Genomic DNA, 24,059 nt, shown 5'->3' with positions numbered 1-24,059 from the left:
ACGGTCCGACAAGGAGATAAAAGAGGCAGAGGGAGTCCATGCAAAAGTAAAACAACTAAACAAACGAGAGCAAACACATTGGGTTTTATTTTGGTTTGTCCTCATGTCACCCCCTCTGTCCGACCAGTGCTTTATACTATTCTACTTCGACCAAAACTATACACAAAACGCTTCCTGTTCCACTGAAAACTGAATTTCCACCACTTGACACTGGTTTAGAGAATTTGGCCTCATGTCACCAGTTTCTTCGAGGAACAAGTCAGGAATCACTCCTGGGTTTTTTCTAATTATCCAATACATATATTTTGGGTCATCCCTTCCCCCCCAACCCAATAAGCCCAGTGCATCTCCAGTGGCTGATATGTGACTCAATAAAAGAACATTCTGTCTTGGCACTCAGCTACTGCTTCTGGGCTTACACCGTTTTTATGAGATCTGTTACCAAAGGGGCATTTCACTATAAGAAATTGTCATAACAAAACTGCAGACTTGACCCTTCCCTCCCTTCACAGCTCCAGATATTAGGAGAGTTAAACTAATCCCCTGATGTGATCCCTGAGGACCTCTGAAAATGAAGCTTCTGAATGTCTAGCAAAATGGGCATTCATCCTCTCTCCCAATTTTAGGACACGTTTCTTTAACTCTAGGAGACATATTTTCTCCAATTTGATTTTATTATGTTCATACGTAAAGGCTTTTCTAAAGTCTTACTACGTCCTGACCCTGGGTCATTTGTCATTCTTACAGTCTCCTCCTTGATTTGTAATTCACAACGTTTTATTCACCCACCCCCTCATTCTGGGGAATATACATGGACGTATGCCCTGCATTGGGGATCAAGGTGGTGGGAGCTGCACATGCGTGCGGTGGAGGGAAGGAGATAACAAGGGACAGAGTAAAATGTCAAGCTGTGGGCGCCCACTCTCCTGCCCAAACTGGCTGAAACGCTCCAGCTTACGCAGTCACATTCATACCCCCAATCAAAAGGAGATTAAATACCTGCCAAAGCTTCTATATCTTCCTCTGTCTGTACTTGTTCTAAACAACAGTCTTTGCTGACCTAAAAATCTGCTAAATTGGAAAGTAAGTTCATTAAGACTAAAAAAAAAAAAAAATGCAAGGATTAAAGTCAGACATAGATATGACCTCAGTTGGTGGCCCTTCCCTCCAATCTCACTACGGAGGATCCTCTGCCGTTGAAAAGACTTCCACGGAGGCAGCCTGCACACAGGCAGAACAGAGGCCAGATTAGCCGAGATGTGCTGCTGTGGTTACGCCCTGGGATCTCCCAGGAAAAGAGCCACAGAGTCAGAGAACGCTGACTCTGGATCACATAGTAACGTGGCTGCCAACAGGTAGGCAATTTGGTCATTTAAGCAGTGGAACCTTTTATTTAAATGAAATAGTATATAAAACTAAATTAAAACAGATCTAAGAGTGAGCTGCTCAGGTAGAAGGGCCCAGAGTCCTCACCACTCTCCCCGCACCCCAACATCTGAGGCCATACGTCCACCCAGAACTCTGGGCTCCTTGAAGGCATAAGCTTAAAAATTCACGAGTCTAATCTAATTTCAACCTTAACAGTTCTTCAGAGGAAACTGAGGCCCAGAGATTGAGTGTGGTTCATGTATCCGGAGCTAGTAAGATGCATAGCCAGGAATTCTTCTGAATGAAACCATGCTGCCTTTTCCCAAACATTTAATATTTATGTTCTAGTATTCTGCCCTTTTATTAGGATGAAGAAGTTGGTATAATCAATGTGCCAAGCAGAATTCAAAAATGTGCTCAAGGTCAAAGAGTAAGGACATCTAAATTATACCTTGGGAAACCCAGCTTGGAGAAACACAAAACATCTATTCTACCAAAGTTTCATGTGATGGTTTTACAGTGAAAACAACAAAATTACAGTAGGGGAATTTTTTTTTTTCTTTTAGCTTCTATACATAAATATGTCAGGCACAAAATCAAACTACTCTGAAATGATGTTAAATCCATTCAGTTGTAAGTAGAGGAAAACATAGCAGCATTTGTGTGAGGTGTGGGAGACATGTAACCCAAATATGTTCCTTGGGTTAGTAACTTGAACTTGGAATTCACTGAAAAAGTGCGAGGAGCCTACAAGAAAGAGCACTGAGCAAAAAAACACTGTGAGACACGTTTGATATAACAGTCATATGATTAACAAACTGTCACATCAAACTTTCCCGCAACGTGGGAACACTTTGACACTTCATATTTTTAAAACTGACATTTTGATTCATTACTGTAAATAGCACATTGGGTTAAATATTGTGACAAGGAACAGATCATATATATATGATAATATATATATGTACATATATATTCACTCTATATATTACGCTTGTATATTTTTCCTAGCTCTGTAACATTTTAGAATATACGTGACTTTTTCTTACAGTAACAGTTTGGGCCAGTATGTAAACAGGCTATATTGCACTACTTAACTATCCATTTTTCTTGCAAGTAGGCAGATGGACAACATTTCTTCATTCCACAGAAGGTCTATGAAGCAGAGTGATTTCAAAAGTAATAAGATGACTTCTAAAGAGATTCTGAATAAGCCTATTAACTCCAAGTAAAGGATGTTATCAAAGTTGTTTTGATTTACTGCACTTGAGTTCACAAAATCGTCCTCACAAACACGCAGAAAACATTTCTCCTGTCTTCAAGGTGCTCCCACTCTACTTAAAGAAACAGACACACACATAAGCAATTCTAAAGCAAGGCAGACTGCTTCACACATGCAAGGAAAGTACACAGTACTTCTTCTTTTTTTCCCTTTCCTTTATTTATTTAGTCTGTATGCGCATTGCTTATACTAAATAACATATTTTCTAAGCCATTATTCAGTGTAAACTGATTCAATCAAATTAAGCAATTTCGGGCATCAGTGAGAGACTGAAGAAATTTATGAAGTTTGTAAGAATACTCAAATTCCCAAGCTGAATGAGGGACTGAAGAAATTTATGAAGTTTGCAAGAATACCCAAATTCCCAAGCCAAGCTTTCTTCGCAAAGAAAGTATAGTGTTTGGTTTCCATCTGACACCAGACAATACACTCTTCTAACTTTTCACTTTGCCTACAGCTCTAAATCAAAAGATAAGATATTCATCCCTCCAAATTTCAAAGTTATTATGTACTTTCAAAGGATAGACAACTTTATAAAAAGACTGAGCTAATCGCTCTCTCACACACACACACTCACACTCACACACACACACTCACACACACACACACTCACACAGACACTCTCTCACACACTTCACACACACACACTCTCACACTCACACACACTACAGAAATAGATTCCAAGCACATTTGTTTTATGTATTCAACTTTCTCTCTGGACACTATATCATTATTATTCAACGCATTCGCCTCCTTAAACACCTGGAAAGTTAGGCACAAAAAGGAAACATGAGATTTATATATATCAAGATATTATGCTCACTACAGATAAGCCTTGCCTCTGTGCTGAAATTTAAATTAGACAACTGTGGTCTTCGAAGCACATACATAACAAAGGAAGACCACTCCACATTTATGTTTTGTCAGAAAAGATGCAGGATATTATCCAGCAAAGGCACCTAAACCCTATGAGAGTTAGAAAGCATTATGGATATCATTTAATGAATATGACAAATACGGAGAAAAACCTACAAAACATCAGTATCAGGCAAAACCCAGGTTTTAGCTACAGCCACAAAATATTCTTATGTCCTTCATTCATAACCAAAAAAAGTGGTCTAATTTTGTTCTTAGCTAAATTAGTCAATTCATTTAGGGCAGAAGGCCTTTTTCCCCCATATTCTGGATGTATCCAAGTGTATTAAAAGTTCAAAGAATCTTATGCACCATTTCAAACTAAGCAAATTAAAGCATATGGAAATGTGCTGTTTTTCCCTTGGCTGAACTGGGGGAAAAAAAAAAATCAGCCTAAGGTTGTCCCAACCATAATAAGTCACTGTTTGAATCTGAGGACTCATATTTACTTTTCCAAACTCTTAAGGGGGTAGGTTACAACCTTCAAAGGTTGGAGACTCCTCCATGGAAGGGTGAAGCACGGTCTATGGAACAAGTAACATTATAACATCTGAAGACAGAAGATCTAGATGCAGATCAAATCTCACCATTTACTCCTTGAAGTGAATCAGAACAGGTCACTTGGCTTTTGTTTCTTCATTGTAAAATGAGGATGATACTGGACAGTGTACTGGGTTTCATGAAGAGTAACTAAGAGTGTACAAAAAATCTCACTGAATCCAAATTGGTGAGAACACTATTCCCCCAAACCTTTATTTGCCAATTTTCACCATCCATTAATAAAAATGTTAAGAGGTCATCCGAATTCAACTAAGTTCAACTCAACAAAAATGTACTGGATGTTCATCACATGTGATTCAGGTCTCTGCCAGGTGCCATGATTGAAGGGGGGCAGGGGAAGGAGAGAGAGAGGGAGGGAGGAAAAAGGAAGGGAGGAAGGTCCATTTAAGACACAATTTGTGTAATCTTGTGGAGGAGACAGCATTTCACATAAGAACTTTCTGAAGAATACCTAACAGTATATAATAAAGTACCCCAGAAAGGGTGGTGCTCACAATGGCTTTTAATGCTAGTTTTATATGAGGTCCACCATGAGGTTAAGAAAGGGCTCAGAATAATAGAGAATACGACCTTGATATTCCTCTGCCCCATAAGCATCTGCTTCTCAGTGGACCAATCTGTGGAATGTGATAGAAAAGAGTCTCTTCAGATGGGCCTTGCTGAGGCACACCTCGGGCATTTACTCTGGCCTCTGTCACCCCCACAGTATCTGTAACCCCCCCTCCTTTCCTCATTCGTCCTTCTGCACTGAGCTCCCCTCTCTCTTCACCTCTTCCGACCATTCCTAGGGACAGCGATGTCCCCAGGTCCGGCTCATCTCCATCCACAGCCATCCGGACTGAAAAGGGCCCTCAGGCAGGGGTACGGGTGGCACCGTTGGAACACTAGAGCACCGAGAATCAGGAGACCTCAGTTTCTGTCCCAGCTTTGTCCCTGCTTCACTCTGTGACCTTGAGCAAGTCACTTCCACTCAATTGGCCTAGGACCCTCACTCATCAAAGGAGACTACAGGATATGTAACAGCTTTTCTTGCTCCTAATTGTTCAGTGTCTGTGACCTGACTTACCGCTTCCAACAGTTTCCACGTCACCACTGAGGGCCCACCAGTCACGCAGCTCCTAGAGAGGCACTGACATGACCGCATCAACGGTTTCTATTGTGGGGAAGGTCAGGGACTCCTTCAGAAAATAGCTGATCTAAACAGAGCCCAAGGAGTGTCATGGCAACACTGCTCGCAAGCTGCCAGAGGTAGAGAGGAAAAGCAGCCAAGATGCCTGTGCAGCTGCCACATTTCAGAGCAGCACTCAACCCTCGTTAATATCATCTTGCTTAATACCGAGTCTCATAGATCAGAAGCTATTTTTACTGCGTATTTAACAAATCTGTGTACCGTCTTCCCTGCCAGCATTTTCATAGTCCAGTACAGGGGACTCTGCCACTGGAGAGCCTTCAGGACCTGAGGCCACCCAGGGTTAACTCAGGAGAGGGAGGGAGGGGGAGAAGGAGAATGAATAGGATGGAGAAAAATAGACTCAGTGGGGCTGCAGGCTAGGGGAGAGGCGGGAGTAAGATGTAACCAGAGCAAGTAGGAGCCAATACTACCAACCCCCAAGTGTGAGGCACTCAAGTCTCAGCTCTCCAAAGACTCAGGGATGCACGTGTGGAGGAGAGAGGGGGAGCGCTGAGTCCTGTCTTATACTCGGGGGAACACGAGTCCTCCCACCGCAGTTCCGATCACCACCTTGGCTTTCATTCGTCTCCCCATCAGTTACCCTTAGAGGAGCGAAGAGTGCCACTCCGCAGAGCCCTCTGCCCATGTTCTAGGAGGCAAAAACCTATCCACCACCGTGCACTCTTTGGAGCTTACAGGGAAGGGCTCTGGCTAAATGTCCTGTTTACAACCTGTCTTCCGCACATAGGGGTGGGAATTCTAGCTTATGATGATGGACCAAGCTGAACGACGTGAAAGCACCTGCCACGGGCCTGTCCCATAGTACATCACAGGAGACACCCATTAAACGTCTGCTGGTTTCCATCTGCTTCCTACAGCAGCAGTGTCACGTGTACCACCTTTATTCCTAACGTTCTTCATAGAAAGAAGGAAATGGGCCAAGGCTCGCCCAGGGGTGAGCGGGAGCTCAGGCCCCAATCCTCCCTCTCCTGCTTGGCCAGATGGGGGCGCCCTGCTCAGACCTGCCACTCATTGGGCAGGGAAAGTAGGGTAAGCCATTTCTTCTCTGGGAGCAGAGACCAACTAGACAGAGAGTTTTTAAGTTCCTTTCCCGTTCTGAAATTCTATAAATCTCTAAGTGTCATATCCGTCTTAAAAACAAGCAACAGGGCTTCCCTGGCAGCACAGTGGGTAAGAATTCGCCTGCCAATGCAGGGCACATGGGTTCAATCCCTGGTCAGGGAAGATCCCACATGCCCCAGAGCAACTAAGCCCGTGCACCACAACCAGTGAGCCTGCGCTCTACAGCCCTTGAGCCACAACTATTGAGCCCATGTGCCACAGCTACTGAAGCCTTCGTGCCTAGAGCCCAAGCTCTGCAACAAGAGAAGCCACCGCAATGAGAAACCCACGCACTGCAACGAAGAGTAGCTCTCCGCAACTATAGAAGGCCCCCTCACAGCAATGAAGACCCAACACAGCCAATAAATAAAACTAAATAAATAAATAAATTTATTAAAAAAAATAAAAAATAACATAAAAACAAGCAACAAGCAGAGGGGAAAACCACTGAACAAAACAGCCGTGTGCTTCTTTATCGAGCACAATACAGAAGGCATGGTGCCAGGAGCTAAAGGGAATTCAGAAACGCAGAATAAAATAGTCCTTAGATGCAGAACGCTTATAATGTCTGTATATTGGTGGCGGGAGATAAGAGGAAACATAAAAAGATGACAATATGAAATAAAGTTCAATTATAAAACAGTCCGGTGCTAAGACTATACTTCTAAGCCAAAGGGTGGAGACAGAAGGCTTCCCTAGGAGGAGGGATGTGTGCTGGTCCTTAGGCAGGAAAGCAAAGCCCACACAGGCAAAATGGAGGAAGGTAGCACTTTATAAGAGTGGACTCTCCCCAGTGGAAGGGTCATCAGGTATGTAGGATGGTTAAATATCTGTTTTATGTCTTAGATTGTTTCAAAATTCCGTGTTTCATACATTAAAGGCTGGAATAATGACGGTCCTCCCACCCACTCATTATTGTACCGCTCTGGGCAGTGAGAGGAAGAGCAGTGAAAGAGGAAACAGGACACTTGGGTTCTGGGCCCGGCTCCACTGCCACCATGAGCCGCCAGCCTTTAGCCGAATGGCTCACCGGGCTGTGGGATAGGAGATCCTGTCGAATTCCACTTGCAGCTCTTAAGGCTTCTTGAGAACCAAACTGTCCAAAGCTCACATGTTGCAGATGAGGAGACGGAGGTCCAGAAAAGAGGTGATTTCTCTCAACTACACGTTTCTGTCATCTATGCCCAGTTCTCTGGGCAGGGCTGGTACGCACCTGCTTCTGGGACTTGCCTCAAGCTGATTCTTGCCTGCCAGAGATTTTCTCTGAAGTCCCTGTAATGTCCCATCAAAGTCCATCCAACCCTCCTTCAAAGCCAATTCCAGTCCCTGGTTTTATAAGAAACCTCCCGTAGAAAGAGCTCCCCACATTCTCTCGCTCACAAAGTATAATTTCTGAGCCCACATGTCACACTGAGTCCTCGCTGGCCCTGAATCAAACTCACCTCCACACACCTGCCAGCTCCCTCCTTCGATGTCTTAGCGAGCCACCTCTCGCCGTTTAAGTGCTAAGTAAATGCTTCTTAAGCCAGGTTGGTCTGCACCTCAGTTTTCTGACACTCCGCCAAGCACCTTTCTCAAACATATCATGCTGCCTCTGATCATCACAAACCTGGATGTGTGCAATCCCCAGAGCAGCCAAGAGGTTCAACCACCTCCAAACCCATCAAGCTACTCACCAGATCAACTAAACACACAGCAAGAGAGAAGAGACATCAAGAAAAGGAGAGGAGGAGCAAAGGGCCTGGACTACAAATCAGATAAACAGACACGCCTGCGAGCTGAGATGCACTGGAATCACCGTTCTGGGTTTACAAGGGAGAAATCTGCAGTGCAGACACTAGTGGGGGGCCCGGGGTCTCAAACATTGTCCCCCGTGGAGCAAGGAGGGCCAGTGCTGCCGTCTAAAAGGATGCCCTGGTAAACTGTCAGATGGACAAAGCCTCAATACATAGCCATCGGCCAGGCAGGCCGATTCAGTCCACTGCAGAGAAACAGAAAACATCTGGAAAGGAAGGACACAGCAGCCCCCGACCGCAAAGCTTTTATATACTGAGTGACACGCTACCAGTAATGTCAGAACGAAAACATGGCAGAAAGATTTACGAGGCAGAGCTGTGTAACTCCAGAGGCAACCCAAGGCACACATCAGATGGGAATTTTAAATAATCCCTTTAAACACACGAGGACTCAGATGCCAGCACACGCAGTGATGGCCCCAGCCAGACAGCAAAGGCATATTGGCACCACTGTAATTTGTCCATTCACCAATATGCTTCCCAAAAAAACACCCATATGCTTTCTTTTAGCTTCCATATGCTTTTTTAGCAAGGAAACTAAAATATTTCATTAGTTTTGAGTAATTAATAATTACTTATTTCACAATAGTCTCCCTCATTAAAAAACGAAAATAACTGATTAAGCTGCAGGATCCTGGCTTTCGACTCAAGCTTTTTTAATTTTTTTTTTTTTTTTTTTAATTTTTCCCCTCTAGGAATTGAGTAATAGAGTAAAACAGCCAGTGTGGAAATACGGGCACTACGGGGAAGGAGGAGTTATCGTCCACACAGCCCAGCATTCCTCTGGACTGAGATGCTGTGGTGTAATGAAAAGAACATGGTCTTTGGGCGCCCAAAGCCTTGGGCTCCAATCCCAGCTTGACCCCTGGTGAATAGTACCTCTGAGGAAATGAAGGGCGCTGAAAAGATAAAGCCTGCTGGATTCCTGCAACCCGGCCTTCCAATACTCCCAGGGAGCTGCTTCACAGGGCTCCCTCCTGTCTCTCAAGGCCTGGGGAAGGCATGCCCCCGAATGCTGGCTCGGACCCAGGCACTGTCAGCAGGCCTGTGGCCAAGAGTCTCGGAACTGGTCTCCAGCAGAAAACAATGCTTCACAAACTCTAAGGAGCCTGGGAACTACCTGGGGATCTTATTAAAATGCAGATTGTGATCAAGAGGTCTGGAGTGGGGCCTGAGGTCTGTATTTCTAACAAGCTCCCAGGTGGCTCTGATGTTCCTGGTCTTCAGACCAAACTCTGAGAAGCAACGATCTGCAAAGTATCAAGATGAAGTCAGGAAGCAGAATCTGCAGCAACAGGACACGAGTGCCTGTGTCACTGCGATATGATGAGGACTGGTAATCACACGGACGAGGACAGCTCTGTGTGCTCTACAGCACAATGGTATTTCACTTATCCTCACACCGGTCCTGCCAATAGGGTGTGATTTCCATTTCACAGGCAACAAATCTGAGACCCAAAGAAATCAAGCAATGCCTCCAGAATCACGCAGCTAATAATGCTAGGCTCCCAGTTCAGGGTCAAGTGTGAGCGGGAGCCGATGGAAGACAGAAAATTTAAGCAGCTATTCCTGTAGGGTGCTGGTATGAAGTCTGGTTCTTGTTCTGCCATCAAACTGCTGCTACCCCTTCTCGGGGGTCTCTGTCTTCCCATGCGAAGGTGTCACCCCTGACAATCTCCAAGGCCTCTTCCATGTCTAACACCAGCCTTCATTCCCAGGGCTCCCACACAGACTCACAGTGGGTCACCAGGCACTGAGATGAGCTTCACACATGTGGCAGTCATTACATCTTGGCACGATCCACATTCTAGCTGCTCACATCTGCATTTGTGCTGATCTGTGCACGGCCAGAAGTCTATCTCTGGTAAAATAAATCCCACGCTCAATATAACGGAGAAAACAACAAACGGATTCCCCAAAGTACTGCAATTCCAATTCACTTGATAACTTGCAGAATGATCAGGGTTCTGTGACCCTAAGCACTCTGTCTCCTCCTACACTCACTTACAAAAATGGAGACTCTGAGACCACTAAGCTGATAGAAGTTTGAAAGAAAAGGAAAAACATGAGTTATTTATAATGCAGTTTATACAACTGCCCAACTTTTCTTATCCTGCCTTAAGGCACCAGAAGAGCATTTAATTAATGAAATATGTAAATGATTCCAGATATGTGATCTTGTCCCTCTCTGAACTCCCAAAGCACACATTCACTGCACTCCTCTGGGGCCCACTGGCTATTTTCTACCGGGAATTTCTATCATTTACAGAACTGTTTCATTGTCCTTATTCACATTCAGTGTTATCTCTGGAGGTATTCACATATTTTCAAGCAGATCTGGATTTGAATCCAAACTTTGCTATTCATTTGCTGTATGACGTTAGGCAAATTACTCAACCTCTCTGAGCTCAGTTTCCACATATGAAAAGTGGGAAAAAGTAACTTTCTATTTTATGAGATTAAATGAAATGATGTATAATGGTGGATCGCACTTAGCAGATTCTGGGTTAAAAGTACATTTGAGTGAGTTAGTGAGTGAACAAATGAATAAAGCAAGCAGAATAAGAGTTTCAATATTAAAAGATCACTCAACAGTTTGGAACATGTAAATGTCCAGAGTCACGCTCATAAATGAGTCTGACTCTCAGAGCAAAACAATAGGTGAATTGTGGGAGAAATTCAGCAGCAAAGGAAATGTGTGATACCCAAACGTCATCTCAGACTTCACACTCTGAAAAAAATCTTTCGCTTAACCTAGAACCTATGTATGGCCTTAAGAGGGTTTATAAACGTCATGAAATTGTAGACAAGATTCTATGCAGATGTGCATTTTCTAGCTATTTCATAGATTCATCCAAGTTTCCAAATATTTCATAATCCTCTTCCCTACCACTAAACACACACACACACAGACGAATTAATAACTACTGCCTTAGGCAAGTCCCTTGACAGAAAGGGATCTGCCAACTGAGAGAGAAAAAGTTCACTTAATAAAACGAGGCTGAACAATACAAGCATGCGGTTTAGAAAGTATGGACAGTGGAAGTTTTCACCATGAGCACTCCGAACCAGAGAAAGGACCTCTGATTCTAAGACTCAGCTTGGCTGCAAACTTGCTACAGGACCTTAGATCAGAGACTCAGGAAAATAAGGATTCAGGGAAGCGCTGACATCACCTATTTCACCCTCTTCCTCCTCCCCCTCCCATCTCACAGATGGAGAAACTGAGGTTCAGAAGAAACTTTGCCTTCACTGAAGTCACAGCAAATAAAGTAGAGCCAGGATTTGAACCTCAGACCCAGTAAAATGATTTCCACACTCTGCGTGTCAGTATTATGAAGTACAGGATAAGTGTTTAGACCCAGTGGCCTCTAAGTTATCTTCTAACTGATGGATAATTACTACTCTCTTCTCTGGACCTGGAAGTCTCATGAAAACATTAGTTTGATTTTGGCAAAGATCATTCCAGCTGCTTCTCAGTCCCAGCCCAGTCCCACAAGAACAAGGCAGAGAGAAGGTCTGAAAGGATGAGAGATGCTGCTATTAATCTTGTGTAGCACAGAGACTGGGAACTACAGGCCTTGAACTAGATTTCACTGTGTTGGCTATTACTCTCCTGTCCTCCTGCGTATTAATCCTGCATCTGTCTTCTCTTTATTAATGTTCCCAACTATGCACAGTACACAGCCAGCTAGGAACTCATCCTTAGCTTCCTATAATTCACTGGATCAGAAAAGGGCAGGAGGAAACAGTGGTGATGTCAGGGTCAAGTAATCTCTTACAGGAAGAACTGCAAGGCAATCCACAGCCTCCCAATAAACACAGAGAGCAGAGGCCAGCCAGAATCCTCTATCCCATGCCTCACAGAATGAATGAAGAGGCCTGCCATCCACTTATGTTTCAAGGGCATCTCACATCCCTGCATTGACAATGAGATTGGTTCTGCCTGAAAGATAACGTCCCTTTAAATATTGGGAAGAGAAAAGACACTCACATACAGATTCCTCTCCTAAAACAGGGATATAACTATGGAGTCAGAAGAAAGAATTCTAGCCCAGGATCAGATTCCCTCCCTGACCCAAAAATCTCCATCTCTGAGATTTGGCTAGACTGGCTTTTGTTTTGTTTTGTTTTTATAAAGCTTCCATATGATTCTTTTTTTTTTTTTAATTTATTGTCTCTGTTGGGTCTTCGTTGCTGCACATGGGCTTAGTCTAGTTGCGGCGAGCGGAGGCTACTCTTCATTGTGGTGCGCAGGCTCCTCTCATTGCTGTGGCTTCTCTTGTTGTGGAGCACGGGCTCTAGGCGCATGGGCTTCAGTAGTTGCGGCATACAGGCTCAATAGTTGTGGCTCACAGGCTCTAGCGCACAGGCTCAATAGTTGTGGCACATGGGCTTAGTTGCTCCACAGCATGTGGGATCTTCCTGAAGCAGGGATTGAACATGTGTCCCCTGCATTGGCAGGCAGATTCTTAACCACTGCGCCACCTAGGAAGTCCCTAGATTTGTTCTTAAAGTCCCTTCTGCCTTTGACATTCTGACCTCTCCTTACAGGTCACTAACTCACACCTGGAAAAGTCAAACAACAGAAGAGCAACCTCTCTGTTATTACCAGAGCCTCTAAAAGTGAGACCCAGATTATGAAGCAGAGAAACATGGAGGAAGATGGATTTTTTTTTCCCTTTCTAACCAGAAACTGAATGTTGCTGGGGGCAGGGAACAACAAATGCATACATGCCCAAAGAGAGTGTATACATAATTCAAATCACTAGCTGCCCTTCAGGTATGTCTAAGAATCAAAAGCTAAAAGGAACAACTATTTTCACACACTGAACTCTTCTATGACTTTGGAAAAGTGGCAGCAGGAGGAAGAAAGAATTGACCAAGAAATGAAATCATAGCTATTAGGACACTTGACTAGAAATAATGCCATAACCAAGTGGTCCAACTCTAGGTGTTGTTAGATGCTGAAATGGACCCCAAAGAGGGAAAATGACTTGCCTGAGGCTACACAGAGCTGGGAGCTGAATTAGATTCTTATGACTCCTGGCGCATGGAAGGTAACCCGTAACACATTACTTCACTCCTGCAAACAATGAGCCTCTATCCAGGTAACTAAGAAACTAATTTCACTTATAACTGCTGTCTCTAACTCCTCCTCAAATAACAATACCTGATTTGTTTGCTTTAAGGCAGACTAGGCCTGTTTCCATCGAATTCTAATAAACAATTCATTCTAGCAATATAGACAAGTCCATGAGAATTAACTGGGCATTATTCATCCTTCCAGTGAATCACCCTGTGGAAAACAGGGATAATCAACAGTCTACCAAAGGCCAGGAGGCTGTTCTTGCTCAAGTACAGATCTTCCCTGTTAAAGAACATCGGGTCTCAGCTCTAAATAGTAAACAGGGTATACAGTTTCAGATTCCATGAAGTACAGCTTTAAATAGATTTGGTTTGGAAGTGGGACAGGGAACACACCGCAGTCAGTGGATCAACGCTGAAAGCCGAGAAAAACAATGGTTACACTCATTAAGGGGGTACCTGTTGACACATCTACCGTCAAGTCTAATCATTTATTTAAACTGTTATTCTTTTTTCATTGCTGCCACTGACACCAATTATTACCACAAGATTATTTTAAATTTCTGTAGCATGCCCCCAGAATATTTACTTCTCTACCTTCCAAAGGCTACCTGAGAAGTGTTTATCCTTCTTTCCCCAAGAAATCCACTTCCAAAATAAAAAAGACAAACAGATGAATGGATAGGTGGATGGATGGATGGATGGATGGATAGATAGATAAATAGATAGATAGATAGGTAGATAGATAGATAGACAGACAGACAGACAGACAGACAGACAGACAGACAGACAGGGATGAAATTCCTCTTTCTCAAGAGCAATTTTTCATAACCTTTCCAGCCTGGCTTACACTCTTCTTTGTAGTTTCAAGATGGGTTTCAGTGGGGAAGTGGGGGCAGAGTGAACCACTTTTCAGAGGGAGGGAGGGAGGGAATATGGGGATATGTGTATAAAAACAGATGATTGAACTTGGAGTACCCCCCAGAAAATAATAAATAAATTTAAAAAAAAAAATTTTACTGATATTTAACAATTGGCATCTGGAGAAAAGTTAATATAATAACTGCTGTTTCTAAGTGAACAAATAGATCTCTGCCTAACAGAGCCACCAAAAATTATGATATCACATACCTACAGGACATTCTTTTCTGATGCGTTTATCCCTAAAAATACATGAAATACATAGGAAAGGATTTTTTTGCAGGGGCGTTTCATGGACTAGAGAGGGACCAAAAAATGCGCAGCAGCCACTCCTGTATTTTGGGCTACCATCATTTTTTTTTTTTAGTAACCCTCTCTTTTGTAGAAACAAGCATAAAATCTAAACAACACAAATGGCTTCTAGGTCAGATCTGCTCCCAGAGGCGTTTCGCAGTCCACACGCCCCCTCACCGGCCTTGTCTGCACCTGACCTCTTCTTAGTCCATGTGTATGATGAACACCACCTCTGAAAACGTACCGTTATTAACGTAACACCAAAATTTCCACTCGTTTCTAAATTGCTAGCTCCTGCAAATTGGGGTCAGTACCAACAAACCTCAGTTCTTTCAAAGGTCTGTGTCATTAAAATTATGTTTAAACTACCATATATAAAATAAATAACTAATAAGGACCTACTGTATAGCACAGGGAACTCTACTCAATACTCTGTAATGGCCTATATAGTAAAAGAATCTAAAAAAGAGGGGGTATATGGACCTGTATAACTGACTCACTTTGCTGTGCACCTGAAACTAAAACAACAGTGTAAATCAACTACACCCCAATATAAATTTTTTTTTAAATTATGTTTAAGATCATGGAAAGAACATACCAAAGGGATAATCAAAATATTCATCAGAACAAACGTTTACAGTACTTTAAATGCCGATACAAAGCTTCCACAAAGTTGCTATTCTATAGGGCCTGCAGTTAGGGACACCACAGTAACTACTTCACCTCTTTTTGCCTGAGGCTTCTAGAAGATTATAGAGAGCACAGCAGAGCAAGCTGGGAAAGTACAGATATCAGCTGGTTATCTGCAGAAGAAAACTCAGACTTTGCAAATTTTAAAACTTTTTATGCTTCCTTAAACACATAAAACAAATTTTATGCATCCTTATTTTTTTTTAAACTGGTCTCTGTTTTCTTGCCAAACTCAAGAAGAATGAATTCTTCTGCCAAAGCCCTAACCCCTTTATGCTAGGTCCCCAGGGGAGTGGAATGCAGATAGGACAGGTCCTGGGTTTCAAAAGACTCTAACTCATTTCCTGTATTCTTAAGATTTTTGCTGTGGTGTAGCCTTAGATTATGTCCTTTTGAGATGTTTTTTGGGCAGTTAAGAGGCAGTGGCAAACCGACAAGTAAAGTTTGGCCCCTTCAAAGCCAGGTAACACAAGCAGCATAGTGTAGTGAAAAACACACTCAATCATCGGCCAGGAAACTGGACAGAAAGCCCTCCTGCTACAGACCAGCTGGAGATACAAGAAGGCCCTGGATAGGAATGTCCTATATAGAGAACAAACATATGAACACCAAGGAGGAAAACGGGGTGGAGGTGGGATGAACTGGGAGATTGGGATTGACATATATATACTATTGATACTATGTATAGAATAGATAACTAATGAGAACCTACTGTAGAGCACAGGGAACTCTACTCAATGTTCCGTGGTGACCTAAATGGGAAGGAAATCCAAAAAAGAGAGGATATATGTACATGTGTAGCTGGTTCACTTCGCTGCACAGCAGAAACCAACACAACACTGTAAAGCAACTATAGTCCAATAAAAATTAATTAAAAAAAAAAAAAGAACATCCTAGGACATGGCATACCATGAAAACCATGTTGCCCAGACTTTTGTGCTTTGGTATGAAACCCTAAAAAGCTAGGCAGTGAAAGAGAAATCAAATCAAGAAGACATAAAAGGGGCGAAGTTCACTGTCTTGGCCATTTTTCCGGTTTTGGTGCTCATGAAATACCTTAGTATTTCTTCTGCTGGGAGTGAGATCCACCTTAAACATCATTGGTTAAGATGCCTATTGGCATTCCATAAACACGGTGATGCCAAACCTCTCTTACCTTGGACAGCTAGCTCTTGGAATGATCAGCGGACACAAGGTTGAACCAACTGCAATGCTAGTGTCTGGAAATGAAACAAGCAAAAGTTACCCTTTGGTTCCAAGCTCTGTTTATTCATTAACAGTCCTAAACTCTTCTGTCTTTATGGCAGTTTCTTGATTTGCAAAACACTTTCACATTCATTATCTCATTTCACCCCATGACACCCTGGTGAAGAAGCGGGAAGATCTTACTCTACCCACTTCACAGGTGAGGAAAGAGAAGCTCACTGAGGGATAAGGAGGATGAGAAGGGAACTAACGTCTCTCTCGTGATTAACATGACAAATGTCATGGGAAACGAGTACTACTGTCCTCATTTCACACATGTGAAAACTGATGTTCAGCAAAAGGAGGTAACTTGCCTGAGACTACGTAGTGTATAGGATATGGCAGAGTGAGAGTCTGGACCCTCTGAGCTCTGCCTGTTCGTCCAGTGGTCTTTCCTTTATGCCTAGGACATTAGGTAGGAAAACACAAGGACTGACGACTCATTGACTCGATCCACTAGACTTAGCGGAAGAGGGAATAATGAAATAAAAGCAGCTATTTGGTTGACGTGAAGAAGGAGCAGAAACACATGGGATTCGGAGGCAGTCAGACCTGTCTTCCTCTTACCAATGGCCTTAGGCAAGTTACTGAAGCTCCGAGTGCCAATTTCCTTACACGTAAATGAGGCATACGATACCTAATCATAGCCAAAGATGAGTTAAACTTATTTTGGAAGATTTTCCTCCATTACTTCATATCTGTAGGTATGGACAGTGGTGGTATACAAAATGGTAACATTTCTTCCTATGAGCCCATGCTTATATGATCAAAGAATGATATTCTGAGCACGCAAGGCTGGAGGATATCTCTGGGTTGGGTATTTCCTTGATTTATGGCCCTAGTTTTAAAATACCGCAATATTTATCTATGTCAATCTTACATGGCCTCACCTAACAGCAGCACAAGGAACTTTTGCTCCAAATGACAAAGCCTCAAAAGTTAAGAATCATGTATCCCCTCAACCCCCAAAAGCAAAAGAAACTGCTTTAGGTGAAAGACCTTCAGGTTTATCACAGATCATTTAAAGTTTGTGCTTGTATCATGCTTTAGGTTCAGAGCGATGGAGCTTCCAACAGGACTGCAAGAACAAGAGGATCTGTTTTAACATAGGGATAGATTTATTGAGAAGTAAAGGCCCCTGGGAAGATTTATTAATATATCCCATTTTCATATAGGGCTCATATCAGACGATTATGAGTAGAGAATGGTTGATAAGATACTCTGCAAGAAATTCTTCCCCTATGCCACCAAAATCAAAGCATTAATCATCTTTGACATTATACTTCATAGCTGGAAAAATACTTCATGGTCATGTTATCGCAAATCATCCTTGACATAACCCCAATGAAACCTTATCACCCTGATTTCACTGATCGGGACACCAAACTTTAAAAATCACACGGCTAATACAGAACAGATAAAAGCTGAACCCCCAAAATCTTGATCCCCAAACAAGTAAGGACCCTCCTGCTACACGATGCAGCCTCCCATTTGGGAGCGCTCTATGTGGAGGAAAAGGTAAAATGAGTATATACCCTATAAAAGTCCATTGGCAAGGCACCAAAGCACACTTAGTATTGAGTCCTGCTTCACTGGCAAGTGAAAGGAGAAAGACTTCACATCTGTGGTCTAACCAGAAGGTGACACATTACTAAGCTGAGGCAGAGGAGTGTTCGATGCAGGGTTACCATGAACACTTTCGCAGCTCTCCCCAGTGAAGTTTCAGAGATGCAACCTCCTTGGGCAAGCTATCGAAACACAAGCCACAGAAACAACGCAGGCTGTACCACTGAATTTTCGTAAAGGGGTCTGCATCAATAAGTTTCACCTCACACCGTAGAAAAGCTGAAACCTTCTAGCTAAGAAGTTCACCGTCCTCTTCTCACACAATATGAGTGCCATGTGTCCTCAGTAACTTGAGTATTTCCCAACGCGGTGGAGTTCTCCACCAGACCCATAAAGACATCTGGGACAAGTGACAAATCCCACTCGAGCGTCTTGGTAATGAAGCCAGTTATCCTTGGCTGTCTCTGTGGATTTTATGACTGCTGACCCAGAACCTGGCAGGTCTGCATCCTTTATCAAATCATCCATCCACTCCCAAGAAAACTGTTCTCATTTCCAGAAGCAATTTCAACCAAAAATAAAAAAAAAACCTGTAAGATGAACCTGTAACTTGCAAAACTTCAACACATTAATTAGAATCAATGCAAAAGCAAGACTCACCAAACCTAGGTGGGACTCGTATAAAACGACTGATCATTTCTACTATATTTAGGGGGAAATTGGAGAGAACAATGGCGTCAAAGGAGAAAAGAGAGTGAGAGAGAGTGGAAAGAAAAGTGATGGGGAATAAGGAAAAAAGAAGAGAGGAATAGGAAGACATGAGAAGTGAAGAGAGCAGAGAGACCTGTTTCGACAGGTTTTCACAAACTATGGTAACTTCTGGCTCGATCACTGCACCCCAGAACATTTTTTAGGCAACATAACTCTAGATGGTGATCCTGACGTTATGAAAAAAAATTCCAACCAACTGGCTTGAAAATCACAAAGACCGATGTACATAGGCCCCTTAATACTTGATATTTTACAAGTGCTATAGTACAAATGAGCAGTGGACAGAGCTTTATAAAAACTTCCTCCAAGCCAACGAACAATTAAGTCTTCAGCCCTGTGGTCCCAGACATTCTTCAGAACAAGGAGTGTTATCTTGAAAAGAACACCTGCAATGGGCAATGAGGACCTGGGTTCTGGTTTTAGCACTACAATTCCCAAGTCTTCCAAATTTAGAAGTTTTATTAAACATACATCTTTCTGTTTCTCTTTCCACAGGGCTTGACCATGGTTATCCCTAAACCACTGTGAAAAGGCCAAGAATTACTTTGTCTACACTTTGTGCATCTTAAGTTTTATGGATTGATAAAGTTGGTGGTGAGAGGAATACTTATACATTAAACAATATCATAATCTTAAACATGATTATTAGGAAGTCTGACCCCAAAAGCAATTGAAATGTGAGATTAGGCCAAAGGCTTTAGATGACAAACATGGAAAGCCCTCCATTCCCATCATCAAATCCCTTAGGAAGAACATATTTCAAATAAACACTCACCTGATACCCTAAGACGCTTATCAAGAATACAACGTACTCCGTGGCTTTTGAACGATTTGGTTGTCTCATTAAAGTAATGTTCGCCAGTATTTAATTGCTTCCCTCCCTGATTTTAATTTCTTCACCTGTCAGCATCTATCAAAGGCACTGAGATCTTCTGACATCCTGGCTGATGGTGTTGAAATTAATCAGATTTTTAAACAGTAAATTGCTATGGCCTAAAGGTAATGCTCATCTTTTTCATGTGCTATTTATAAGGGTTCTATCAATGGAAGTTATAATCTAGAAATTAAACCAGAGGCTTTAGGAATCCTAAGCAGAAATATAAGTAGCTCACAAATTTCTGGCCCTGGACTTTAGAAGATGGGTACTTTACAAAATTCAATCAACAAGTGTTTATGGAACATATAGCACTTGCCAGCAGTCACTACTGGGTAAACAGAAGAAAGTAAGACACGAAGCTGCCTCAGAAATTTTAAGAAACAAGTGAAAATTAATTAATTAAGCTGAACCGACCTTGACAAAGTAGCCAACAATCTGGTCACTCAAAAGGTACATTTTGTACAAGTATTTTCAACTGTGATTAGTTATATACATTATGCTTTCATGTGGATGAATGATTTGATTCCTCACCTCAAACCAGTGATGTGAAATTGGTATTATTGTTAATAACAGTACCAATATTCATATTTGGCAAGTGACAAATCTGAGGCACAGAGTAGAAAATGGACTCTTTTCTAGATACCTGGTTATGGGCAGAGCTCGTCTGTGATATAATAAAATCAGACAATACAGCACCATCACTTTGAAATAAAGAGAGGAAAAATTACTTGGAAATCCTCCAAACATAATTATTCAGTGCTAATTCTTGTGCTAATATCTATCTGTAACAATGCTTCAGATACTCGCTGAGGAAACCCGCAGGCACTAAGCTGTTCTATAAGTGAACGAAATGATGGATAGAGAAAGACTTTGTAACATGTCCTACCAGCATGAGATGAGTTTTACATACTTATGTTATTATTCCTACTTTGGAATACAGAAATATGCATTCATGTAGTAATTATGTCCCCAACACTGGCTCTAAGGCCCCTGAACTAAACAGAAGAAAAGGCAAATGTTGCATGTACGCAATGCCAGACAGCAGGGATAGGGAAGTCAATGATAACACCTAGAACTTAGAAGCTGGCTTTATAACCAAAGATAACCAAACCCTAGTATGGGTCTCTTCTTTCCAGTGGACTCTGAGCCCCTACTCAGCCTTTAAACGTATCTCCTGTTATGAAGCTTTTATTGACCCAAAAGGGTTTGGTGAGGCAGCCTTTCCAAAGAAGACCATATCTAGATCACTAAAATTACCACACTGTTTTATAAGTTTTCCTTGCTTGTGTGTCTTGAAGGTGAAACCTTGTCAAAGTCAGTTTCTTGAAACCAAACCCCAAATCCAGAATCTGGTCCTTAGTAGGTACTCAAGAAAATGTTTATTGAATGACTGCATGAACAAATGATAAAAGTGTTCTATGTAATTCCTATACCATTTAGCTCAACACATGTCACATAACAAGTGCTTAGTAAATGTTGGTTGAATTGAAATTAATTGAACAGTTAATTTAAAAAGTATATTGTTCAACTAAATGATTCTCTTTTTTTCAAAGAATTTTTATTTATTTTTTTTAAAGAACTGTATTATTTTTTGGCTGTGTTGGGTCTTCATTGCTGGCCACGGGTTTTCTCTAGTTGCAGTGCATGGGCTTCTCATTGCAGTGGCTTCTCTTGTTGAGAAGCACAGGCTCCAGGCACGTAGGCTTCAGTAGTTGCGGCACACGGGCTCGGTAGTTGTGGCTCGTGGGCTCTAGAGAGCAGGCTCAGTAGCTGTGGCACATGTTAGTTGCTTTGTGGCATGTGGGATCTTCCTGGTCCAGGGATCGAACCTGTGTCCCCTGCACTAGCAGGCAGATTCTTAATCACTGCGCCACCAGGGAAGTCCCCAACTAAAGTGAGTGGTTCAGTGAAAAGTTAGGTAACCTGCAAAGGCCCAGCCATCATTAACCCAGTAGGGGGTGAAGAAATGTTTTTCACAGGAAGAATAATAAAGGCTGAACATATGAATACAAAAGTAGGCAGGAATTGAGAAAATTCATGTAGAGGGAAACAATACTTGTCAAGAAAACCATGCTAAATGATATAAAATTTAAAATTTAAGGGGAAAACAAATCTAGAGATAATGGGAATTTCTTTTAAGATTACAGGTATAAATAATATCCAAACAGGGAACAATGGAGAAAGAAAGAGAAAGGAAAAAGGAAAGATTCTTGAAGTAATGAATTCTAGAAACAAACTCACATGTGAGGGGAAAAAATCAAACACAAAAGAGTATATATATATATATATACAGCCCACTGAATCACTGTCCTATACACCTGAAACTAACATGATATTGTAAATCAACTCTACTTCAATTAAAAAAAAGAATTAAAGATTTTTTAAAAAGTTGATCGAGTCAAAAGTAATCTCTATTAAACATGCTATGTTTCTGTAACTGAGCTAAGCACTTCACATACTTTAATCCTTAAAAACATTCTTAGAAGCCATTGTATATCCATTTTGCATCTGAGCAACGAAATGCTTAGAAAGAGTAAGTAATCTGATCAAGTTCACACAAGCAGTAAGTTATGGTTCTAGAATTCATATCGAGCTTTTAGGGCCCCAAACTCACACTGTTCTCAGTGTAATAACAAAGAAAAGAAGTGGGTTTGAAAGCGGCATCTAGAGTTGGATAGCACGGTAGAAATCTATAAAGTGATGTGAAATTGGGAAGACATAAAGAACATGAGCATCGTGGGATGTAAGTCGCAAGAAAAAGACTGAACGAGGAAAGAAGATGGATAGAGAATCAAAGCTATCTTCAGGTGTCTGAGGATGCGTCCTGTAGAAATTATATCATACTTTGGAAAAATCTGCAGTGCTAGAACTATTAGGGATGCAACGACAGAAAATCCAGTTTCAGAGCAATGCAAAGGAGAACGTTAAACATTGGTTTTATCCAGCAGTAGAACCAACTGCCTCACAAAGAATGAGAAGTGTTCAAGTAGAGGCTAAGTGGCCGTCTGCCAAGAAAGGCATGCATGACATCCTGGTGGGAGGGAGTCAGAAGACGGGCCAGTGCAGCTCTGTGTTTCAGAGATTTAGCTGCCCAATACTGAGAGATAAACAACAGCTCAAATCACTAGATAAAAATCTGAAGAATGCCCTTTGAAGAAGAGACCCCTGGATAAAAATAACATCCATTCAACACATCCATGGAGCTCCTATGATGCACCAAGCACAGGACAGACCCATGCTCCAGAAGTCCCAACAGGGAAGCAGAGAACATTGTGAAGAGTTAGAACTGTTGCTAGGCAATTTTCGAGCCTAATAAGTGGCTAGGAAGAACCATAACTGGAAGTCTAAAACAGAAAGAAAAAAGACGTTAATGGTTTGCAGGTAGCTAAGGGCAGGAAACATCAGTTTTGTGGAAAGAAAAGGAAGTTACCAAAGGCCTAGGTTTAGGGAACAGCTGATTCACACAGGTGACCAAAGGCCAAATCTGATCACACTTTGGGGTAATGAAAACAGTCATGGGGAAGAATCAGAAGATTAGAAAACAAAGTTTAGCTCACAGAGCTTACAGGTGAGGGAAAGCGATCAAAAATTGGATGAGAAACAGGAAAAAATGACGTCTTGCAAAAGAACATCCAACTTATTTGAAAATGAGAGAACAATACATTTGAGTCTGCAAACGTACTTTTACGGGTTGCCAGATTTACTCATTTTCATACACTGTAACTGCTTTCAAGCCCCAACCTCCCTCAAAACTACTCTAAATCAGGAGGAAGATATTAAAGAGAAAATGCAATATCTAGGTCTGGTTCTACTGCCTCTCTCAGTATCCTCATTACAATTTCAAAATCTGACCAATTTTTATTGACGAAAACAGATCACATAAAATATTAACATAAGCAAAAGCAAAATTAAGAATAATTTCTATTGGACAACCTCCCTCCTGTGGGCAGGGAAGAGAAAAAGAAAGAGAGAGGGGGAAAGAGAGGAAGAGAGAGAGAGAGAAGCTTTAACAGAGACCTGAAGGTTAAGGGTAGTTGGCCAGTGAGATGACTTGTCATGATTTGAAAGATAATAGTTGTGTGTACAATTTCCTTTCCTGTGACTTTTAACTAATCTAGGTGGAGAAGAAAGTGGCTGCTTCAGCCCAAACTCGCTGATTCTTTTTCCCCCACAAAGCTGGAATTCTAAACCAGAAAATGAATAAGTAGTCCACTGCTCCCTCACCTTCTCTCCATTTGGCAAAGACAAAGCATGTTCTGTTTTAAAGGGGCAGCACTGGTAACTACTGAAATACTGAAAAGCAGAAGAGAGAGCAGTGGTGCAGTGCTGAGTACAGAGCAGGGAAAATACGCTAAGGCTTTAATATGCAAAAAAATATAGAAATCTTCCTAA

General features: G+C 42.0%; 1 protein-coding gene across 7 annotated transcripts in view; it reads right to left on the bottom strand.

Moving 5' to 3' along the window:
* The window catches only part of LPP (LIM domain containing preferred translocation partner in lipoma), a 687,064-nt gene that overhangs the window by 494,582 nt on the left and 168,423 nt on the right, over positions 1 to 24,059 (bottom strand). For 5 of the 7 annotated variants that reach the window (XM_057738614.1, XM_057738617.1, XM_057738618.1 and 2 more), the window contains one exon: positions 16,365 to 16,428. The exons of the other annotated variants lie outside the window; for them this stretch is intronic. The gene's annotated coding sequence lies outside the window, so the exon portion shown is untranslated. The remainder of the gene's footprint in view (positions 1 to 16,364; positions 16,429 to 24,059) is intronic. 7 annotated transcript variants of the gene reach the window in all.

This window comes from Hippopotamus amphibius, chromosome 6 (assembly GCF_030028045.1).
Source record: "Hippopotamus amphibius kiboko isolate mHipAmp2 chromosome 6, mHipAmp2.hap2, whole genome shotgun sequence".
In the NCBI taxonomy this organism is placed as follows: Eukaryota; Metazoa; Chordata; class Mammalia; order Artiodactyla; family Hippopotamidae; genus Hippopotamus; species Hippopotamus amphibius.
Note: the sequence above shows the minus strand (reverse complement) of the source record. Positions and strands in the feature narration are given on the sequence as shown.